Source organism: Urocampus carinirostris, chromosome 2 (assembly GCF_059441175.1).
Source record: "Urocampus carinirostris isolate Australia breed hairy pipefish chromosome 2, RoL_Ucar_1.0, whole genome shotgun sequence".
Lineage (NCBI taxonomy): Eukaryota > Metazoa > Chordata > Actinopteri > Syngnathiformes > Syngnathidae > Urocampus > Urocampus carinirostris.
In genome coordinates, this window is record NC_142350.1 from 46,676,234 (window position 1) to 46,692,613 (window position 16,380).

The window sequence follows — 16,380 nt, forward strand, 5'->3', positions numbered from 1 at the left end:
CAACAAAAAGAACCGAGATGAAGGTCATGCGTTGATTGCCGGTAGTCACTGTTGAAATAAAAAAGCTCGTTATTGTACTATGTTTCCACAGCCATTTGGCACACTGTTTTAAAGGGCGCACTCTCCTTGGTTCGAATTGTTTTTTGTCGGCTCATGTGGCGCACTGGCCTATTGGATGCGAGTCTCACACGACTGCCCCTTACCAAAATGAGTGTGCGTATTCAAAAATAAATAAATACGTTACACACAAAAAAATAGTACCAGGAACAATAAAGCATTTGTGCTTAGGGCATCCAAATAGCTAGCAACAGCCCTGCGCAGTGGTATGGTCACGTCACAAGATCATCAGGACTTGCCAAGATCATTCTCCAGGGCACAGTCCAAGGGGGCCAGCAGAAGAACTGGGCCCACAACATTAAGGAATGGACTGGCCAGAAAACGCCAACAATGGAGAGAGTTCTCCAGAATTGTGTCCTCATTGGTGTCGCGACAACCCATGCAGTTAAGGGATCTGTGAAGCCTGAACACCTTTGAAGCCATTAATTTACTATTCTGGCTCCTATGAGCGTGTTTTTTCTACCAATTGGCCCCTGATCTAAAAGGAGTTTGACATCCTCTACGTAGATGGAGGAGGGGGCCAATGGAGTTTTTTTGATAGGCCCCACTTTCCTAGTCTTTGGTGGATTCCATCAAATAGCTTTTTTACTTTATGGCAACTGAAAAGGCTTTAATTGAAACAATCAAATGGTGCATTTGCATAAGCATGTTTTTTTTTTATTATTATTTAGCTTTTTTTTGCTTATTTTTCTAAGTAGGGGTCTTATCTCTTCTGCGGATGCAATGTTTTTGCTATTGGGAAATGGCTTCATTTGGACGCTCAAAGCATAATAAAACCAATTCGGAGAAATGGAGGGAAATGTTGTAATTATCTTGTTTAATTCATGCCTGAATGTTCCTCGCCGTTATTGGAGAATTGTGCCTCGGGGTTCGAAACGGGATTTTGCTTCTGAAGCATTCACGCATAGTTTTTTTTGTGCAATTTAGTTTTATTTTGCAATATTTTGTCTTTTTTTTAAATATATTTTCTTAATCATTGTTTGCTGCTCCAAAAATCTCAATTAAAAAAAATAAATAAAATAAAATACCAAACAAAAGTACTTTAAAAATAAGAAGAAAATGCCGTCAAAATAAAATTGATCAATACATGTTACGAGGATTTTTTTTTAGTTTATTTGGCAGATTATTTCGTCATTTCGAGTATATTTTTGCAATATTCTTTGCCTCATTTTAATGTATATTTTTACTTTTTGCTTGCTGCTCGACTCAGGGAAAATTATTAAAAAAAAACAAAGAAAGAGAATGAAACACAAAAGGAAAATATTTTAAATCACTTTCATATCAATATTGTTTCCCTAAAATGATAAATAGAACAAAAAATGATTTTAAAATAAAAATGACCATTAAATAGTTTTTAGTCCATTTGGCAGATCGTTTCTATATATATCATCTCATCATCTCATTAGCTGCACCGCTTATCCTCAGTATGGTCGCGGGGGTGCTGCAGCTCAACCCAGCAATCATCGGGCAGTGGGCAGGGGACACACTGAACTGGTTGCCAGCCTATCGCAGGGCACACAGGGACAGACAACTCGCTCGCTCATTCGCACCTAGGGACAATTTGGACCGGCCAATCCACCTGAAATGCATGTTTTTGGAATGTGGGAGGAAACCGGAGTGCCCGGAGGAAACCCACGCAAGCACGGGGAAAACATACAAACTCCGCACAGGAAGTCCGGTAGCGGAGGTTCCCAAGATATGTATAGGCCTTTTATTGAATATAAGCAACCAAAACGCCCCGCACTAAAACAAATTCAAAATATTAATACACATAAACATCGATAACTGTTTCATGATGTCGTTCATAAAAATATGAATATACTGGTCAAAAGCTAAAAATATAACTTTTTTACACCGTTTATTGTATCTTACGACAGCGCTTTTAATTTTGACCCTCGTAAAAATGGCACTACTGAATTTTTAGGAAGACCATCTCAGTTACATTTACCAACTTTTTAAATTGGAAATATTGATATTTCAAATGCCATAATTTAACTGGTGTCATGCGATAATAACCTAACTATCTACATACTTAGCATGTGATAATGGCCATACTGACATACTGTAAGGCATTATCGCGTGCGGTATCATTTTGAAATAATTTTTCGTTAATATTTCTTGCGAATTCTTCAGATGTTGTGTGAGAAATATAAACTGTAATTCCATTATTGCAAGGAAAATGTTTTAATTATGTATTCGCTTATAAGCAATTGTTTCGAAAAACTCACTATGGGGTATTAATACTAATAAATTGATTTAAAAATACTATTGTTTTCAAAACTCAACTGTTTTTGGTGTTTTTCTCAGTAATGCTATTTTTGCATGTAGTTAATACAGATTAATTTAGTTCTGTGTACATTGTTACAAAGAATGACAATACAAAGGAAATGATTATTATTATTATTATTATTAAAAGGGTAAAAAGCTAAAAATATAACATTTTTGAACCAATGAATTTACCTTCCAGCTGCGCTTCGATGGCAGACACTCCGTCATCATTTTTTTATTTCGCAATTGTTTCTTTCTTTGACCTAATGCTTGGTGTCACTGTTTTCCACTTTTCATTTTCCTGCATCACAAACTCTCTTAGTTCTCAATATTATCAGCAGATAAAGGAAAGGAAACCACTAAAATCACAATTAAATGAGATGTGGTCCTTTTGACTGAACATGTAGAAGAGATTGAGCAGGGCAATACTGCATCTACTACATCTACAGTTAAGCAGTGTAATTTACCCTGTTTTTTCCCCTCCGCATTATATTGGATTGAACAGAAATCCTCGAAACCCACTGAAAACCCACTTTTGGGTCCCAACCCACCAGTAGAGGATCACTGCTGTAGGAAACACACTTGAGTATAATTGTGACGTAAAATCTAAAAGAACAGATCTCAAAGGCTTCTATTAATGAAGAGGACGCAGCCTTTTTTTCAGTTATGTAACCCCTGCAATATGGGATGGGGGGGGGGGGGGGTGGTACTGGTCTAACATTACTTTTGTCACAGATTCCATCAGACGGAAGATTCCCGGTCGACATTGAAGCGCTCGTGCAATTTGGTAAATGGTTTCTTAGCAACAAGAGTTTGCATCGTACGGCCCCTTCCTTATTGCTCATCGGCCTCTGATAATGAAAAACCCATGAAAAAATAGCAAAAATATGCCCCCCAAAATGAAAATGTCAAATGAAAACTACCTAACCCAGCAAGCTCCTAAAGTTTGATGACAAAACCAAATTGAAATCGGTTTCAGCATGATTCTATAAAGACTGTGTGTATTATTCAACTTTGTTCATGAGAAAAAACACCATTTAAATAACAAGCAAAAATACAAGAACGGGTATTTTTTTCAATATGTGCAAGTCAAAAACTTCTGAGGTCCATTATCCCCAATTGCATATTCCTGTGAGTAAGCGCCGGCAGAACACATTTTTGTCGAGCCTGGCAGCTCTTTTTCTCGTTCCATCCAGCAAAAATTGAACTGCACATATATGGCTGAGATCCATTATTCCCTGATCCCATACTGCTATGAGAGGGAACCGGCAAAGCACACTTTTGTCTGGCCTTGCAGCCAATTTTTTGCAATTACCATATTTCCAATTAAAATGAACCTCACCCATGCAGCCAGGATCTTCTATCTTGAATTCCATGCTGCAGGTGGGGACTGGCAGAAGGCACTTTTGTTGGGGGGGTTCCTTTCTGGCCTGTCTAAAATGAAATGCATGATTTTGGAAGCGATCCATTATCCCGAGTCGACACCAATTTTTGGGACCTTTGGCGGGCAGGGTTGGGGTAAGGGTTAGGCCCTGAATTGTTTGGCCGTCCTGAAATGAAATGTACAGTTCCAGCCATGAAACATTATCCTTACTTCACCATTGCTGAGAGCAGGGGGCCGGCAGAGCGCATTTTTGTTCGGCCTGGAAGCTCTTTTTGACGTTCTTTCCACCCAAAAACTGCGGCCGCAGTCCATTATTCCCAATCCCATATCGCTTCAAGCAGGGAATCGTATAACGGGGCTTTTGTATGTAGGCGTGCCGTTCTTGCCCACCTAAAATGAAATGCACAGTAATGGCCGCAAACCATTATTTCCAGTCTACTGTTTCTGTGAGCAGGAGCCAATAGTGTTTTTTTTTAATCGGGCTGTTGAAACATGCCTATGTGAAATGAAATGCATAATTTTGGCCACGAATCCCCATGACCAGTCTAAGAACAGTACCAAAAAAACCACTGTTAGATTTCGTGGAATTTTTCTCATTTTGGCTGCAGCACTTGAGAGATCTATGCTCTCGCGTCTTATTTACCTGTGCCACCCGTCACGGAGACCGTCGCTTTCCGTCACTCTGTTGCCACGGCAGCAGAAAATAATGACGACTAGAAAAGGACTAAATGTCGGGTGAATCATCGTGTTTGTGTACATGTGTCGACCGAACCCCCACCGCCGGCGTTCTCGCCGATGGCCACTTTTGTTGTTGACTTATTCACTCTTTGTAAAGGACACATTCCATTTCAATAGCGCCGGGTCCTTTGTAAACGTTCGGTCTTCGGTAATAACTATAGTGCCTGGTCGTGACCGGCATCCAAAACAATTGACCAAGTAGGCGAGCGTTCATCGGCAGGGTTGGCAGGGTTACTTTAAACATGTCATCTGTTACCCTGTTTTGTCAAACCTAGAGGCTCTTTTTGCGGATTGGCCGGTCTTTCCACCCAAAATGTGCTGCTGCAATCCATTATCTCCAATCCCATATTGCTCCATATCGTTAACGTCATGGGATGCATGAGTAATATCTCTTGATTACCTCAGTAGGGTCGCAGGGGTGCTGGAGCCCATATCAGCTATCTTTGAGCAGTGGGCGGGGGACACCCTGAACTGGTCGCCAGCCAGTTGCAGGGCAGACAGAGACAGACAATGGTAAAATGGTAAAGTTTTACCGTTACCTTGATGAACATATATACTTATCTACCAAGTGTTAAATTGACAGCATTGTTGCTGCAGAGACACTATGTATTAATGAATACAACTGTGGCATTCATTATACTTGGTCTACAGCATTTTTCCCAAATAAAGGTGGATGGATACAACTGCGGCATTGACCATATGTGGGCTGGAGCATTTTTGCCGCATAGACTTAAACTGTATGTGTATGGATAGAACTGTGGCATCCACTACGCAGTAAAACAATCAGTGTTGATTTAAGACGTGTAGATACAAGTCTTAAAACAACACTGATTGAACCATACGTTAACTATGCTAGTGTCAAAGGTTTACTTTTTAAATGATAACTTCTGTCTAATACTGAGTACCTTGAAATAAACTAGATTTTAAATAGACTCACACAGTACATAGATGGATTCAACTGTGGCATCCACTATACAGACATCCCTTGCTATAAATACATTTTTGCAACTTCACTGATTTTCATCGTGCATTGTGTTCTGCATTTTGATTGGATAAACAGCCTAGCCACTTGTTATTATTTGATAGTACGGGAGTTATTTGTAAAATAATTAAAAAAACATTTTATAGTACTTTTATTTGTTAAAGAAGTGCTTGAGCCTTTAAAAAGGTTCGTTCTGAGGTTTCAGTGTGTAATAGAGTACTTAATTGTATAGTATTAATATTTAAAAAAAGGTTTATACTTCACAGATTTCCCCGATCATGTGTACTTTTTTAATATAACCCCCATGATATATGACTACTGTATACAGATTGCGGCATAAACTCATTATACATGGATGGATACAACTGTGGTTGTCAGAACCAGAACAGATACAGGACCCAATCGCGTGACATTCTCAAACAAGCTTTTTATTTTATGGGAAATGGCGAGTCATGCACGTTAGGAAGCCGGTCTGGCGTGGAAGGACAGGACGCCAGAGACTGACGAGATCGATAATGAATCAGGGTAACGAACATAACTAGAACTAGACGGGAACCAAAACTGGAGAAACTAACCAACCGGACAAGAATAGACAAGAATTAAACAGGAAAAAAATAAACGGGAACAATACCAGACTGGAGATATCAGCAGAAAACCAGAACCCACGTCTTTTGGGGCAGAAGTTTGTTGACGGGCTGACCCTGAAGCAAGATAGCGCTGAGCTTTATATACACAGAAAGTCAATCTCTAAACGAGCCGCAGCTGGCACGACAAAGGCGGGGCCAATTGGGCACCATGGCAACCGTGACACACATGGGCGTGGCCAGTGGGCGCCTTGGCAACCATGCCACACCCGGGCGCGGCCAAGTGGGCGCCATGGCAACCATGACAGTGGTATCCACTATGCAATGGATTTCAGGATTTTTGCCGTTTAGATTTACACTATATATGGATGGAAACAAGTGTGGAATCAACTATCATTAGTTTGCAGCATTTTTGTCTCACAGACTTGAACTGTATATGGATGGATACAACTCTGACTTCCCCTTTATTCTCAATAAAGCATTTTCGCCGCGAAGACAGGTGGATACTGCATTGACACTAATACTGATTACCTCAAGATAAAAAGTGTTACATGAACTCTTAAAAGAGTAAATTTAGAATTACATCGATGAAAATATTGCCCTTATTTACAGTGTATATCAGGAATGTCGACTTCAGATTCAGACATTCTGTCAACGCCGATGGGTTGGATGTGGCCCGCGGGTCATTGTTTCCCCAACCCTTTATTAATATCATCTTGGTCCGGAGATGACTTCTCAGGGACCACACGTGGCTCGCGGGCTTTGACTTTGACACATGTGTCTTATTAGGAGCATCCGAACAAGCTCTCCTAGAAGACCCTGGCCGGCGTTTCTTTCTCACAAGAAATAAAAGCAGCGAACCTCAGGAGAGAAGATATAAAAGAAAGAGAAAATCTTGCGTGGCCGACTTTTGCAGCAGGAGGCACGTTTGTGGGGTGGGGGGTTTATAATGGGCAGGGGGGGCGGGGGCGATTGTATTGAGACAAGTGCAAAGAAAGCAGAAAGTAATACTGTCGTGTAATATCCTGTAACAAGGCCGATGCACTCCCCCGGAGAAAATATTCTACATCCGTTGCGACGGGGGCTCTCATCTCTCCCGCTGCCGTTTTTTTTTTCCTTTTTTTTTTTTCTTTTCTGCTTCTTTGCAATTCTAACTAGTCCACCTAAGGAAGAAAGGAGACTAAAAACAATCATTTCCAATAATCCATCATTAACATTTTTGTTTCATTTGATCCCGACTGCATTGACGTGTAAAACAGAATACAAATTGATTTTAGAAATGAACATTTTTGGATTACTGTAATCCCTCGTCACTTTACGCTTTGTACTTTGTAGCCCTCAGTACATCAAGGATTCGAAAAAATTCCACAATCCATTATTCCCGTTCACATTTTTGTCAAGCCTTGTGAGTTTTTTCTCGTTTTGTCCACCACAAAGTGAACTGCACTCATGTGGCCACGATCCATTATACCTAAACGCATATGCTGCAAGCAGGGACCAGGAGAGCGTGCTTTTGTCTCTTTTTAAAAAAAAATTCTGTCTACCACAAAATGAACTGCACTCCTGTAACCGCGATCCATTATCCAAGGAAACATATTGCTGCGAGCAGGAACCAGAAGAGCACACTATTGTCTGGCTTTGCGTTTTTTCTTTTTTTTTAAATTCTGTCTACCACAAAATAAACTGCACTCCTTTGGCCACGATCCAGTATCCCAGGTAACATATTACTGCGAGCAGGGACCAGGAGAGTACACTAATGTCGGGGCTGGTTGCTCTTTTTTGTCGTAACATTCCTGTTTTCCCACCTCAAAAAGATTTCACTTTTGTAGCCAATGTCCATTATCGCTAAAACTATATTGCTGAAAGCCTGGACTGGGAGAAGGGCATTTTGCTCTTGAGACATTTGTGGCCTAAAATTTAACACTCAGTTGTGGTCGTGATCAACTGCCCCTAATTCGAATAATGCTGAGTGCAGGGACCGACAGGGCGCATATTTTTTCGGTCCAGGTCGCAGAAGAATGCCATTGTGGCCAGGCTTAACTGAACAGCGGCGTTTTTGCCGTAATCCATTATTGACTATTGCTGAGCGCAGGGTCAAGAGAGCAAATTTGTGTCATGCATGGAAATTATTTTTACCCGTCTTCCTGCTTAAAATGAACAGCATCTGTGTGTTTGTGATCCATTATCCCTGGGCAACTATAGCAAATATGCTAATTATAGCTTGAGCAGTTGGACAATTTTGCTCAATTTAAATATTATGTTCTTCTTGTTCTTCATTTCTTAAAAAAATATTTTGTAAACGTTTTTTTAAAATACACATTTGAAATGAGCACATTTTTTGAACAGACAAATGCCAGAAAATTATTTCAGTTTTTTTTCCCATTTCATCAAGATAACAAAAATAAGGACTTAATTTTTACAATTATTTGCCATCCATTATATCAGTCAGTTTTGCTGATTTTATTTATTATTTAACTCAAAATATGTCTTGAAATATACATTTTTAATATTATTTTCCCATGTTAAAAGTAATTACTTTGTATAAATGTTTTTTTTTTTTTTTACTAAAATACAAATGTTATTTTTGGTACTTTTTTCTTTTTTTTATTAAAACCAATTCAAATTTATTTGTTGTTTTTTCCATTAGTTCTTTTGGTTCAAACAGCAATTTAAAAAATACTTATAGTCTTACTGTATTGATTAATTGTTCATCAACATATTAATCAAATGAGTATATATTTTTCTATTTTTACTCAAACCAAATATTTAGTATTCTAATCTTTAGGACTGTTTTTTGTTTTACCAATTTCCTTATTTTCTTGGCCACACTAGCGATTATAAAAATAATTTCCAGGTTCATTATTGAATGCTTTTACAGAAATATAAAAAAAAGTCTTAACATATTAATCAATTAGGGAAATGTGGATTTTTTTTTGGAATTGCGCTGATAGAAATTCCTTTTTCACCTATTGTAGTCGATTATTATTGTGTTGCTTTCAAGTCAGTCCCAATTTTGATCATCTTCATGTATCATTTGTGCTGCTTTCATGGCGCCCTGAAAATTCTTGTCTCGTTTGTTTCTCTGTCTCGCAAACAAACAAATCTCTTTTCGTATTGATCGGCGCCGCTTCTTTTCACCTTTAATTAGCAGACAGGAAAAACAAATATGTTTGCTTCCATCGCGTTGCCTTCATGCTGCCAACGGAAAGAAAGCGCTCTCCGGGTGACGAGCATTGGGTTGCCTTCAAAGTCCTGTTTTGCTTTCATTGCCTTTCACAGGGAAAGAAAGAATTGTGGTTTTGTGACCTTCATGAATGTATGGAAAATAAAAGGTCCTTCTTATTTACCACTCTCCCGGAGCAACAGATAGCGTGGCGTTGCCTTCGAGTCACACTAAAATGATAACTCTTGGATGTGCATCGGCCCCCGGGATACGGCGTCCTCGTTTTATGACGTTTTCACTTTAAGATGGGGGAAAAGATGTTTTTGGCCCCTCCTTACGGCATTGCCTTATGACATTTTAATTTTATTATGTCGAACAATATTTTTATGCCCCTCTTTACAGGATTCTGGGTTGAAATTATCTTGCAATCCATTATCCCCAATCGCATACTTTTGTCAGCGCAGTTTTGTCACCCCTGACGATTCTTACTTTGGCCTTACTGTATTTGTGCCTAAAAAACACCTGCACTCGTGCCGACGTGATCCGTTATCCCTAATCGTATATAGCTCGAAGAGGTGGCAGCTAGAGCATATTTCTTCAAAGTCTGGCTGCTCTTTTTTGCTGTGCTTTCCACCAAAAAGTATAATGCGCTTGGGTTGGTGCAATCTGTTATCCCTCATTACATATTGATGCAAGCAGGGGCAGACTGAGTGCACTTTTGTCGGACCTGGCGGTTCTTTTTTTGGCCTTACTGTATTTCTGCCTAACATAAATTGCACCCGAGACGCCGTGATCTATTATCTCTGATTGTATATTGCGGCAAGAAGTGAGACCTAGAGCGTATTTCTTTCAGGTCTCATGGCTAGTTTTTGCTGTGCTGTTCACCAAAAAGTATAATGCACTTGTGTTGCCACCATCTATTATCCCTTACTGCATATTGATGCAAGCTGGGGAAGACTGAGTGCACTTTTGTCTGTCCTAACGTTTTTTTTTTGGCATTACTGTATTTCTGCCTAAAATAAATTGACGTTACGCCGTGATCCATTATCTCCAAGCCCATATTGCTGTGAGCAAGGACCAACAGAAGGCACTTTAGTCAGGAAGTGTGTTCTTCTGGCCCGCCTAAAATGAAATACAGGTATGTTGCCGCAAGTCATGATACCTGGTTGCATTTTACTGTAAGCAAAAGTGGAATGGGCACATTTATACTGTAACTGTAGTTACGCATTAACTGAACTGCACTCATGCTGCAACAATCCGTTGTTTCCGATATTGTTGCTGCGGGCGGGGACCAGCAAGAAGGTACTTTTTCTCAGGAAGCGTGTCGTACTGGTCCAGCCGCACTCCAATGTTCCCAGTCGAGTATCGCTAGGAGCAGGAGCCGAGAGGATAATTTGTATCTTGCGTGGTGGCATTTTTTTTACAGTCCATATTTGCATGATGCAATCCATTATCCATGCAAGCAGATTTCAAGATCACCTCGTCTGCTATCCTGGTCCCACGCCCCCTTCTTACTGGTTAAGTTTTTTTTTTGCTGTTTAAAAAAAAATGTCCTTTGTCGTGGTGTTAGACTAAACCCCTTATGTCTTGCGTTTGGGTCTGTCCGACACCTCGTGACACGTAATGTCTCTTTTTTTTCTATTTTTCCGCCTAAAATGAACAGTACTTGTGCGCCGTGATCCATTATTCCTGGTTCACTATTGCATCAAGCAGGGGCCAGTGGAGTGCAAGTTAAAAATGTAAAAAGGGGTACTTTGCGAATCTTTTTGCATATTGCCAGGGGTTCTGGTCCCCATTAACCATGATAAACAAGAGATTGCAGTACTTATTTTAGATTATTGCAGGGTTGTAAAACCTGCGGCCAATGGGCTAAATCAGGCCTGCCAAGTGAATGAATTCTGCCACTGCGACAACGCTAAGAGAGGTACAAGAGATAAATAAGATTTTAATATCAATTCTGATGTTGCCATAGCCAGGTGCCACTCCCACAGCAAATAGTAGCTGTACTTTTTATACTTTTCTTTTCTTCTCACTCTCCTTTTTCTCTCTTTTTCTCCCTCCCTCTTTTTTATTCTCTCTTTTTCTTTACATTCCTCCCACGTTCTTTCTTTTTTTCACTTTTCCTCTCTTTTACTCTTTGTTCTTCTGTTTCTCTCCTTCTCTTTCTCTTTTTCTCTCTAGCTTTCTTTCTTTTTATCCCTATGTTTTTGTTGTTTTCTCTCTCTCTCTCTTTCTCTTTAATCTACTCGTCAGGCCTCTGTGAGAGTGTTTTTCTAGCGTGTGACCCCCTGAGCTCAAATGGGTTTGAAACCCTCTTTTATATTTTTCTACGGGGCACCAGGTGTTCGGAACATGTTAGCATAGGTTTTTAACGCCCGCTATTTGTCAATTTCACTTAACAATCCCCACGTCACAACGGATTCATGTTGTATCTTGGGGGTTCACTGTATTAAAGGACGTACGGTATTGTGATGAAAGATCTTTTTGCATTCGACGTGCCATCTTTTGAAATATATTCTCCCCCTTCGCCCCCACCTTAAGTCGCCATGTCGAGATGATGAAACATCAGACGGGAGCTTCTTTGGCAGACGCGCTCGCTCGCTAGATTTTCATTCCATTTGCATCGGTCGGCATAACAAATATCGCCGTTCTCGCTATTACCGCGTTTGTCCCCGTTTTTGTGCATTTTCAAGTTTATGCTGATTTATTCCGAGATGGCATTTTAGCTCAAGTAAACATCGCCCGGACGAAATGTAATTCCGGGCTGGCCGCAGCCACCAGGTGGAGATCCACATCGAATGAATAAATCAACGTCGTTCTCGCTTCTCTTTTCAAGTCCCGGAACAAAAAAAAACGACTCCAACGACGGGCATGACCCAGGAAGGGGGGAGCGGATACAAATCTGCGGCAGAGTTAGACAAAAAGGAAGACTGAGATGCGAAATGTCAGAGCTGGCGATGGGAAGATTAGGAAAGTGAGTGTCTGAAGGGAAATGGAGGATTGCGAGGAGATTTATGGGAAGGCTGAAACAAAGGAAGGGAAAAGTGAGAAAGGAAAAGTGATACTCAAGGTTTGGGCTGCTCAGTGCGGCGAGTAGAAGTCATGGAGGGGTTGGGGTGGAGGTCTGGTTTTTACTTTATCTATACTCATTCATCCATCTCATCCCGGCAAACATCCCGGCATCCATCCATACTTCCTCTTTCCTTCAATTTTTCTTCCCTTTCTTCCTTAACACCATCCAACTATCATCCATCAATCCAAGATTACTTGCTTGCTCTCTTCCTCCCTTCCTTCCTTCTTTCCTTTCTTCATGCCTTCCCTCCTTCCTTACTACATGTTTCTCTCCTTGCTTCTTCCTATCTTACTTTCTTCCATCCACCAAATTACTCTGCCTCACATTCATCTATCCAAGTTCCCTTCCAACCATCCATTACCTTTTCTTTCTTCCTTACACCCATGGATCTTTTTAACCATAAGTCCAAGTTTAATTCCCTCTACCATTCGTGTTTTTTCCCTTCCTGACTTCCTTCCACAGTTCCTTCTTTCCATGTTTCCTTTACTCCTTCTATGTTTTCTTCGATGTTTGCTTATTTCCCCATTTTCTTCATTATATGTCTCCTTCTTACCTTTCTTGCTTCCTTCTTTCCTGCCTTCTTTTCTTCATTCTTTACGTCCATATTTGCCTTGTTCTTTCCTTTCTTTTCTCTCGTTAATCTGTGCTTCTTTAATTTCCTCTTTCCTTCTTTGTTTGAATCCATGTTTCCTCCATTCCTTTTCTTTCTTTTTTTCTCTCCTACCTTCTTCCTTCCATCCATCTATTACACTTTTCATTCTTCCTCAGCCCCGTCCATCTGTCTATGTTTCCATCCATCTATCCATCCATTTTCTTACCTTTCTTGCTTAGATCCATCATGCCAAATTTCTTTCCTTCCTTAATTCCTTCCATTTTTTTCTTTCGATCCTTCCTTCATTTCACATTTCCTTCTTTCCATCTTTCCTTATGTCCATCAATCCATGAATCCTTCCTTCCCTCTTTTTTGCTTCCATTATCAATGTTATTTACTTGCTTTTCTTGCCCTCTTCCGTCCATCCGTCGATTTTTTTTCATTCTTTACACCCCAATGGGGACCCTGGGACCATTTGGGAAGGTTTGCTTGCTACAACTAGCGCAGTAAAATAAATTAGCAGCCTGGTGTCTTACTTTTGGCTGAAGTTGAATTTTCTCTCTATTAGAGATTTACAGTGTCCTGTTCTAAGAAAATGTCTCAGTGCCCGGGCATCTATTAACTGTAGGTAGCATCCCAAAATGGCAATCAGAGAAGATTGATTGTTCTCAAGCCTGGTCGGTTAAAATCTTCTAGCCACGTCGCCATCCAAACGTTGTCACCAATGACAAGAATGAACACAAAAGCCGACGCGGCGGCGGCTCGTCTGGCGCTCGGCCGTCGCGCTCGCGGATTTAATTACGTGAATGATTCATCTCGTCATTATGACGACTGTCACATTTTCTTGTGTGGCACAATAAGGCGGAGAGGGGGAAAATAAACCGTTCGCCACAATACTCCCACTCCACCTTCCCCCCACTCGCCTGAAGCGGCCCTTCTGCATCCGACTTGTTTTTTTCGGGTTCGTCCCGTCTCGCTTCCTCTCGTCCCGTCCGTCTCTTCCTTAGTCCGCATTCGTCATCTGCTCGTCTCCTGCGGGTGCAAGGCCGCATAGCCTTTCTGAACTTGTCTTTTCTTCCTCCACCGTCCTTCGCACTCCCACCTCCTCTATTTCATTTCAGATAATTAGAATCCCCGATGTTCTGCTTCTCTCTCATAAGAGACACTGACAAATATGTTGCAAGTCGACACCCCCCTGCCCCTCTTCCCTGAATTCTTGTTTATTCTGTGCTGCATGCGAGCAGAAAGAGTGAATATTTCCCCGCTCCGTCTTTTGTGTGTCGTGAAGGGCCATCAAAGGCCAGCATGAGCTCCTCTGTAGAACAAGAGGAATGTGTGGTGGGGTGACGGTCTAAGGGGGGAGTTGTGCCCGCAACTCCTTGCAGACTGACAAATGACGCATACACATGATGAGATTAAACACAGCCACAGAGGGAGATGTTTGCACTGCGCTCATTAACGTGACGGGGTTATAGCGTACCTGTGGCTTCTTCAAAAGTGGGAAAATGAATGAATATCAACCCCTGAAAACAATCTAAAATAAAAACAAAAACACTCGGCATTTGTTTTTTGTTCTAACCAAAGACGTGCCTTACTGTTATCCTTTGTTTATTATGTTTAATGGAGATTAGATATGCAAAAAACAGTAAAATAGCACGCCCCGCCTTTTTTTAACATGCGCTCTGCCGGCCCCCGCAGCAATAGTTGACCAGGGAAAATGGAACGCGCCCATGTGAGTGCTGTTCATTTTAGGCGGAAAAAAATGGGACGAAAAAGAGCTGCCACGCGCGTTACAAATTTGCTCTCGCTCTCTGCAATAGTCGAGTGGGGATAAAGTATAGCCAAAACAGTGCAGTTCATTTTTTTTGCGAGCTAGAACGGCACGTTTTCTGACAATAGTGCGCTCTGCAGGTCCCTAATTGCAGCAATATGGGAATGGAGATAATTGCCTCACAAACATACCAGTCTGTAGGTGTTTGCATTTGAACAAGAAAGACAAAACAAAAGACTCAACAAAACAAAAGAGTGAGAACAGCCAAATACAGGGTGCTTTTATAATGAACAGCTGATGGGTAACAGGTGGTGATGGTTGATGGGCAGAACCGGGAAGTGGAGCAACTGTTCTGATTTATGGCATTGCAGCAACAGTGCAGGGAACTCAAGAAGCGAAAGCTCGCTCGTCGGATCCCTGCTTTCAGCAATATGTTATCTGGGATAATGGGCCCTGGCCGCATGAGTGCAGTTCCTTTTTTGGGTGGACAGAACAGCAAAAGAAAGCTGCTGGTCCCCTTTTCAGCAATATGCAATCGGGGTTAATAGATCACTGTCGCAATGAGTGAGCATAATTTTAGCTGGATATTACAGCAAAACAAGATATCCCAAGCTCTACACGTCCAGCCTGTGTTCACAGCAATATAATGAATCCTAGCCGCACGGGTGCAGTTCAATTTAGGTGGAATGAACAGATAAAAGCCTGACACAAATGTTGTCTTATAGCTCTTCCTCTCTGCCATATTCAAGTGGGGATAATGAATCGTGGTGAAAACGGTGTAATTCGTTTTAGGCAGGCCAGAAGGTTACGCCTCCTGACAAAAGTGCCTTCTGCCGTTGATGAGACCAGGAGTTTCACATAATTTGAGGTGATAACTACGGCAAAAAAGGCCTGCCAACACTGACAAAAGTTCACTTTACAGGTCACTGCTCGCAGCAATATGCAAGCGTTTCATGAGTGCAGCTGTTTTTGTGGACAAAACTGCAAAAACAGAGCTGTCAGTCCCTACAAAAGTGTGCTCTGCAAGCTTCTGTTCGCAGCAATTTACAATCAGGGATAATGGATCGCTGAATATTTTTCAACCTGTGATGAAATGACCCTGCGAAGTACAAAGCGCAAAGTCATGGGAGATTCCAGTATACAAATTACTTGGACTATATTTTGCTTTTTATGGTAAAAAAGTAAAAAAATGCAACTTAAACAGTACATTTAATTTAAAGTTAAAAAGAAATATGTCTAATATTGCAGATGACAAATATTTGTGTTCATTTGAGCTATTTTTTAATCTAAGAAAATGATGATGATGATGATGATTATTATATTTGGGGCGGCAGTGGCTCAGGAGGTAGAGCGCTCGTATTGGGATCAAGAGATCGCAGTTCGAATCCCGGCTCCTCCGTGTTACATGTCGAAGTGTCCTTGGGTAAGACACTGAACCCCTAATACCCCCAATAAACAGGTTAGCGCCTTACATGGCTGCACGGCCGCTATTGGGAAATGTGAAGCACAATGTAAAGCGCTTTGGGAAGTCTTGACTTGAAAAGCGCTATATAAATGCAGATCATTTCATTTCATATTTTGTTGAATAAATTCGTTGTTTTCTTTTGTGACGGTTCCTTAAAAATTGTAATATTTGTTGAGAAAACTGCTTTGAGTAATATTGATTTATCTATTTAGAATCTAAATTGGTGCTTAAGGATTCGGCCAG

The 16,380-nt window shown here is 40.9% G+C and overlaps 1 protein-coding gene across 5 annotated transcripts in view; it reads left to right on the top strand.

Annotated features, from left to right (window-relative positions):
• Window positions 1–16,380, top strand: part of grik5 (glutamate receptor, ionotropic, kainate 5) — a 245,682-nt gene that overhangs the window by 107,787 nt on the left and 121,515 nt on the right. The window lies entirely within an intron of this gene.